This window comes from Microtus ochrogaster, linkage group LG4 (assembly GCF_000317375.1).
Source record: "Microtus ochrogaster isolate Prairie Vole_2 linkage group LG4, MicOch1.0, whole genome shotgun sequence".
NCBI lineage: Eukaryota > Metazoa > Chordata > Mammalia > Rodentia > Cricetidae > Microtus > Microtus ochrogaster.
Window position 1 is genome coordinate 63,840,433 of NC_022030.1, and position 8,676 is coordinate 63,849,108.

General features: G+C 41.7%; 1 pseudogene; it reads right to left on the reverse strand.

The window, feature by feature from the left end:
• Positions 1-6,000: 6,000 nt before the first annotated feature.
• Positions 6,001-7,016, reverse strand: LOC102000184 (annotated as a pseudogene).
• Positions 7,017-8,676: the final 1,660 nt, after the last annotated feature.

Here is an 8,676-nt window from a genome sequence, read left to right on the forward strand (position 1 = left end):
AAGACACTTAAGGAAATGTTCAACATCCTTAGTCATCAGAGAAATGCAAGTCAAAACAACTCTGAGATTCCATCTTACACCTGTAAGAATGGCCAAGATCAGAAACACTGATGACAACTTATACTGGAGAGGTTGTAGGGAAAAGGGAGCACTCCTGCATTGCTGGTGGGAATGCAAGTTGGTACAATCCCTTCGGATATCGGTGCAGCAATTTCTCAGAAAATTAGGAAACAACCTTCCCCAAGACCCAGTAATACCATTTTTGGGAATATATGCAAAGGATGCTCAATCGTGCCATAAGGACATGTGCTCAACTATGTCCATAGCAGCTTTGTTTGTCATAGCCAGAACCTGGAAACCACCTAAATGCTCCTCTACCAAAGAAAGGATAATGAAAATGTGGTATATTTACACAATGGAGTACTACATAGCAGAAAAAATAACAACATATTGATTTTTCAGGAAAATAAATGGAGCTAGAAAACATCATTTTGAGTGAGGTAACCCAGACACAGAAAGACAATTATCACATGTACTCAAACATAAGTGGTTTTTAAACGTGAAACAAAGAAAAGCAGCCAAAATGTCACAATCCCAGAGAACCTAGAAAACAATGAGGACCGTAAGAAAGATGTACATAGATCTAATCTACATGGGAAGAAGAAAAAGATCTCCTGAGTAAGATGGGAGTGTGGGGACCTTGGGAGAGGGTTGAAGCAGAGGGGAAAGGCAGACGGGGAGCAGAGAAATATGTAGAGCTCAATAATAATCAGAAAAAAAGCACCAGTGTTGTGAGGGGCGCGTTTCTGCCACCCGGCTGTGTGGTCTCTCAGCGGCTATTGACTGAAGGAGCAGAAGGAGCTCCCGCAACACACCAGTGTGCAGAACTCAGTGTCATGGCACCCTATGGGAAAACAAGCATGGATCTTGTTGGAGATGTGTTTCTGTTCATCCCTGTTCATCCCTGTGCCACCCTGGGGTACATGGACTCACACCCCTGACCAAGTCTATGCTTAACACACTGCATTCTTTTTTAAAAAGATATGGAAGGGTGTAAGAAGAGTACTCATCACGCTATAGAATGTCCCTGTGTAAGTCTGAAAACTCTGATTACAAAACTAAGATAAGCAAGCTTCATGGATGACCCACTGACACTGAATTTGGCCTGACTGGTTTATAGGATGAGTTGAAAGGTAGCCTAGTCAATTTATTCTTAGTCAGACCTGTCTCAAAAAAAAAAAAAAGTAAAAAGTAAAAAGGATATGGCTCAGTAGTAACATGTTTGTCTAGCACATATAAGAACTAGGGTTCAATTTCTAGTACTGTTAAGGAAAAAATGAGTGGCTACAAACAGTACTTTCATCAAGAAAAGTTATGACAACTTTATTAAGTGGACAACATCTAGAGAGAGAGGAAGTGGAAAAAGTTACCACTGTCATTCAGCTTTGATCTTAGTGTCACATCATGTGTGGTTCCAAATCCACTTCTCAAACTCAGAGAATGCAATATGATACACATAAAAATAGGCGTACAATTAGACCAGGCTATTCCGTATCTAGGATACCAGTCTGAGAAAAGTTAAAACAGGAAACAGGTATGTTAACACTTTGCACAGTCCTGTCCATAGAGAAACACGAAACAAAAGCTTAAGTGTCTATTGTTAGTGGTTGGTTGAAAACATGAAGGTGATAAAGCATTGTTGAAGGTCATAGAAGTTCTATAAGCTTCCACCTGTGAAGATGTCGGCGATCTGTTACCAAGCAAAGTACAAGGGGAGGAGCAATACACCGCACCAATAACTAGATATTATCTTAAGAAAGTCTATATTAAATGATGCATTATTATACACATCTATTATAAACAATTTCAAAACATATTGAAAGCTGCAGCCTTGTCTCCTGAAGCACTTTTGCAAGTGGGGAACGTATGGATGGAATAAAAGAGTGATGAGAAGGGATTGATATGCAACCAGGATTTTTAAACAACATGAAAATTAGGAATAACTAACTCAACTGTATGTACATACACACCAGTGAGGGAAAACTTATAAAATTTCATAAGTAAATTTGCAAGAGATAACTCATTGGACCAGACTATAAATGTTACAAACATAAATGGCAAACAGTTTAATAAGGAATCTTCCCCACGACCAATATATGTAGACAAGCCACCCTTTCTGAGCGAAGGGACAGATAATATTCCTGGGACAGTGGCTTTGTGACTTTGGACACTCTCTCTTTGAAAGTCACAGTATAAGGGAGGAAAGACAGAAGTTTAGGAATATGCAAAAGGGCCAGGCACATTACATACTTCACTGGACATTAAGCAGAACATCACACTACTCACCAACTCATGTTGAAGGGAAAGATATTTGGCAACTATTTTACACACATCAAAATGGTCCACAAAAGCCTCAAAAAAAAAAAACCCTCTGATGTGGGTAAGATATTAACTACCTTTTGCTAAATAGACTTCTACACAGTGAAAAAATGATGTCATGAGAAACTTTGGCTGATCCCACTGATAGAGAAAACATACTGATCTCTTGTTTTTTTCCACTGAGTGTCCAAAAGTCCTTGAACTCTCAGTCACAACCCACCAGAGAGTAAGACGCTGAGTGTTTCCTGTTTAATCAAGGGGTCTTCTGCACTGCTATCTCACTTCTTGCACCATTGCCACTAACCTAAGACCACAATGGTGCATTTGAACAAGACAGATTTTATGGTAAACCAGTGGCTCCCATCCAGGGGCAACATCAACAGCCTACCTGTCTGGGCTAAGACAAAGGGCAGCAGCAGACACACACAAAGAGGATGGGAAGCTGGGAAACCTGCAGAACCACAGGACAAGCCTATCCCAGGGCAATCCAGCAGCCAGACTCAACCTCTCTAAGATAGTGGCAGGGAAGATCCAGACACCAAACTCACCTCAATGGTGGCATGGATTTACATATTCCTAGGTGAAGTCCCAGTCCCTGCCAACGATTTATCCAGAAGGATAATTCATGAAATGGTTTTGCTGACTGGCTAGTTCTGTGTTTTCCAGAAGAGAAAAACTTGTGACCTTTGCCTTGGGAAGATCATGCCTTCTATTGTTGTGCCAGCTTTTAAACACTGTTATGTAATGATCTGCTTGGACATTGAGAATTCAGAAAAATTAAGAAACTGTCCATAAACAGTCTCTGCATCTGTCATGTGCCTGCCTGTTTGAGCATCCTAGCATGGTCTAAGAAGGGTGGATGGTGAGAAGTGAAAGGTAGTTGTCAGGGAGAAGGACTGGATGCTAAAGAACATCACAGAAAAGCAGGGCCCTCACTAAAGAACACCTTGTGTAGGGAAGGCTGGTGCGGAGCCAAACCAACTCTGTGTTGCCCTTCTGGGTATGACAACTCCATGGAGTCACCATTGCTGCAAGATTTAAATATGCCTGTGTGATGAATTCTCCAGAGAGATTTGTAAGCATTGTGTTGTAACCATCACATACTTATCCACTGCATATAAGAGTACAATTTCATACAGGCCCTATGGGAATCAGAATTGTGGCTCCTCAGAAATATGGAAATAGATCTACCTCAATATCCAGTGGTATATACCACTCTTGAGCATATACCCAAAGGACACCTCATCCTACCACAGGAACACTTCCTCAATCAACCAGGTTCATTGTTGTCCTGTTTACCAGAGTTTAGGGGAAAAAAAACTAGATGTCCCTAAACAGAAGACCAGTTAAGGAAAATGTGATACAATTACATAAATGACCATTATTCAGTTTATTAAAAAAATGATATCATGACATATGTAGGCAACTGTATGGAACTAGGAAAAATCATGCTATATGAGGTAATTTAGATCAGAAGATAAATATGATATGCATTTATTTATAATTAGATATTAGCCATTATAAAAATTATAACCAAGATGCAATCTATTGACCCGGAGAGGTTAGGCAGAGAGGAACAGACTAGTCAGGACAAGTGGATCTTCCAGGGAGAGGGAGGTAATATACAATAATGAGTAGGATGGAGTAGGGATAGAGATAAGAGCAGGAGTTTCGGGAGGGAAGGAGGGGGCAGAGGAGTTTGAGGGTGGCTAGGAGAAGAGACACAGCTAGAATTGAAAAACATTTGAGTGGCAATATAGAAACTCAGTGCAGGACACTGGAAACTTCCTGTAATAAATATATGAAGACAATCTAGAAGATGACTCTAAATAGTGAGGAACAGAAAACTGCTACTGGCCATATTTGTCACCAAACTAAACTAAACTTCCTCCTTGGGAATGCTTTTCATCCAATTCAGTTGTTGGTCATTCCAAGGGACCCTGTGGAAATTCCCAAACAACCCAGGCTGAAGCCAAGACAATGGGGTACTCTCCACAATCTGACAAGACCCCATTGCTGAAGGAAACATCCACACAACTCATTAACCCAATGAACATGAACAGTTGAGCTGGTGCCTACATCAAACCTTCACCCTTAATTTCTAATGTCTATGAGATGGAATTGTGTAGGGATAGCTTACAACACCAGGGATCCAGTGATAGCCCAGCCCAGTGGGGGTCGAGTTCGCCTAGAGCTAGTGTGTATGTATAAATCTGGCAGGCGAGAGCCCCGCCAGTCTCTTTTTTGTATCTCCTGCTCATCGCTGGATCCCTGATGTTGTAAGCTATCCCTACAGAATTGTACTCCGCAGTCTGCCAAAAGAGAAAAGGAAACATCAACCCAACCACAAAACCTTTCACCTAGAATCTGTCTTACCTACAAAATAAGATAGGGCAATGGAGGCGCAAACCTTGTGGGAGTAACCTACCTCTGTCTGATTTGAATTAAGGCCCACTCCATGAGTTGGAACCCATACCTCATTCTGCTTAGGTGACCAAGAATCAGAGGGTATAAGTCCAGACAGCAGGGTGAAACCAAATATTCCTGTTCTTAAGGGGAAAAAGTAACCATGAAATGACTCATAATGACATTCTACTGTACCCATGGATCAGTAGCTTAGTCAGCCATCATCAGAGAAGATCCCTTATGTAACAGCTGGGAGCAAAAACAGAGCCCCACAGCACGACACTACATAGAGAGACCTTAGAACACACAGCTCTCAGTGAGATGTCTCCGTCCAATCCCTCCAGTCAGAGCTCAGGGAACCTCATGGAAGAGAGGCAGAAGGAGTCGGGGAGAAAGAAGGATGGAGGACCCCCAGAGAACACGGCCTGCTAAATCACTCAGCAAAGCTCTTGTGAACTGACGAGGCTGAAGCAGTCTGCACAGGGCCTGCATGGACCTGCCCCAGGCCCCCTGGACAGACACCATACCTTCCTGTTCAGTACTTTCATGGGACTCCTGAAGGTGGTAACAAGATCATCTGATTCTTGTGACTTTTCTTCATGATCTTATACTTCTGTTTACTTGTCTTGTTCAATTTTGATGTTTGGGTTTTATTTTTATTTTATTATATTTTATTTTATTTTATTTGAAAATAATTCACCTACCTTGCATCCTACATATCATATCACTAATTTTTGAATACAGAAAAACTGCATGTGGAATACTATAGAGTGCAGCTGACAAACTTGAGAGCTGCTTTATAGGATAATGTATTTCTTAAACATCTCCAAAAGCCTTAACATATAGCTTCATTATTTATTGTTGCCTTCTTAATTTATTTTTCTGCGTCAGCATACAAAGTGTTTGGTGTCATTTGGCAATTTTCAAACAAACTGTATTTTACTCCTGATAATTCCATTCTCCTGCTACCCAGCCTTCCCCTCCATATGTCCTCTTCCTACTGCTGAACATTCTCCTTTCTGTTTTCATGTGGCATGTCTATCATTTCTGAAATTGTTTCTCCTCAAACTAGTTTCTTTGTCCCATTCCTTTTCCAATTTCATGACCCCAAACACAAATAGAAGGCATACATATATTCTTAAAATTAGACTGTATCCTGAAATGTATATGCAAATATGTCACAGGTATGCACATCTAATCAATAGGGCACCTATGAAGAATTTCTTCTTAATTAGTAAATGGCACAAAACAATTCTCTACCCAGGAAGAAATTCCTAATGCAGTGAAGCAAGAGTCAAATCACAGCTGAGTAAAGAATTTCCTTTTCATTGCCTGAAACCAGGCCCCTCTTCATGTGCTAAAGACAGACAACATACCTTGGAAAGCAGCTTTCCTTGCTGGCAGTTGAGCCCACCAATGAACACCATGTTTGGCATCACAGGTTTGGGGAAATCTAACACAAAGTCGGTGCGTAACAACCAAATAGCCGCCTGGGAGAAGAGGTCTTCCAGAGTCACGGGGGTATGCAGAACTTCAGAGGCAATATCTGTAGCACTTTTAAACAAGTAGTGGCAAAATGCACGCTCTTCCATGTAAAAAACAAAGTTCGACACTCTCTCCTTGAAAGTCATGGTGTCTGAAAGTTTTGAGAAAAGTCTAGGAACATAAGACAGTGGACTGGGACACTGGGTGCCCTCTTCAAGATAGTGGCAATAGAAATATCTTGTAAATATCACTGAAGGGACCGACAAATACTTGGCAAGAGTTAAGCCACAGAGCTCAAAAGGATCCAGAAGCACAGCATCAAAAGAACTCTGCTTCAAGTACTCCACTAACTTCTTGTCATTAAACAAACTTCTACAGTGGGAAATTATTAATTCATAATAAACTTTGGCTGAGCCCTTCATTAAAGAAAGCATACTTTGTTCTGGAGTCTTCCATTGAGCATGCATGTATTTCTTGTGCTTATGGTTCAGATCCTCCAAAGTGTAAGAAGTTGAGTATGTCTTCATTGTAAAATTCAGGGATTCTCTCAGTTGCCCACTCACCTCTGGCATGACTGCCACCACCTCATGCCCTCTGTGGATGAGCTTCTCCATAACCGTTTGCATGGAGAACCAGTGGCTCCCATCCATGGACAACACCAGCAGCCTGCCTGCCTGGGCAAAGCCAGAGGCCAGGAGAAGACACACACACAGAGGAAGGGAGGCTGGGAAATCTGCAGGAGCCATGGGAGAAGCTCAGCCTGAGGCAATCCAGTTGCTGAGACTTTCTGCTCTTCTAATAGAGCTGGTGGAGGAGAAGCACACGATATACTTCACGAGACACATAGATTCCTGTGTGTATAAGGGAAGTTAAATGGAATGCTAATGATTTACTCAAAAGAGCAATCATTAATGAACTACACTGGCTAAAGTAACTACTTCGTGCTTTCAAGGTTACAAAAATATTTATGATTTGTGTCTTGGGAAGATCATGCCTTCTATTGCAACCCTAGTTTTGAAAGAATTATGAAAAAATGTTCTTGGATTTTTAATTCAGAATAATTAAGAAGCTCTTAATCAGGATCCTCTAAATCCATCATATGGTCATTTGTTTCTCTTAAGAAGGAAAACTAAGAGGGATGGACAGTGAGAGTCACCAAGAAGAGGTAGATAGGGAATCCGAGAGGTCAGTGAAAACCTGGTCTCTCCCAAAAGGGCACATTATGGTACATAGGACAGGTCAGCATCAAATCATCTCTGTATTGCTGCGTGGTTCCATGGATCTGAGAGTGCAGGAGTCTTGACTGACAGGACTGAGCTTTGGAACTCTGCCCTGCTGTAGGACTCCAGTAAACCAAAAACACAACCATTGTCCCTGTCGAAACGGAAACATTGGCTGTGTTAGATCAGTTTCTGTTATTTCTAGTGCCCTTCCTAAGACAGGATGACTTTCTTCCTGAGCTTGGCTTTCAGACAGACATCTGGACGGAAGACAGAAGATGAAGAGCTGAACCTTTGAAAGCTGTTGCCTCTATGATGATGCTCAGACTAAGTTATCTCAGGCACAATGGCAAGGGCTCTGTTTTCCTAGAACCAAATTGATCGTAATTTAGGACTTCCACCTCTCCACAACTCCAGGAGGGGCAAATATTGGGCTTGGTATTAGGACTGAATAAGGAATCAGGACATAATGACAGCGGGCCCAGTGTGTTTGTTAAAGAGCCTCAAATCACGTATTGTTTCTGAAAACAGCCGTCACACAAACCATTTGACTTGGGTCTAAAACAGTGATGAACAGGGCGTAGGTGCAGTGTTCTCTCCCACCCTGCTGTCACCAGACAGGGTGACCTTTCTGCACTGACTCTCCTAGAAAGGTCATGAAGATTTAACTGGATATTGTAAGAGCTTCATGGTCCTAACTTTTCTATACTGTCGTACATCATTTTTAAGATTTTTTTGTGGTGTAAAGGTATAATTTTATATCTTCCCCTGGGTAGAAACAGGCTTGACATTTCTGCATGGCTTGTAGATCATAGTCCAAATAACAAGCATAAGATCATTTACTGCAAATGTGCCTCTCCCTCGCTGCATCCACCATTCACACAGCACAGCACAGCACAGCACATAGGAGTGACTGTCCCAGGCCTATGGTGTCAATAAGAAAATGAGAACCCAGGGGCACTCATGAATGTTCCCTAATCTTCCAAGACCCTTTCCAGACAGCTACTTTAGGAAGTAGAGTAGGAATTACTTATCTATTCCATCTGGGGTAGGACAGTGATGTGGGAATGATTTCTTATTAATAAAGAAACTGCCTAGGCCCATTCATAGGCCAGCCCTTTGGTAGGCGGAGAAAACAGAACAGGATGCTGGGAGAAAGAAGTTGAGTCAGTGAGTCGCCATGATT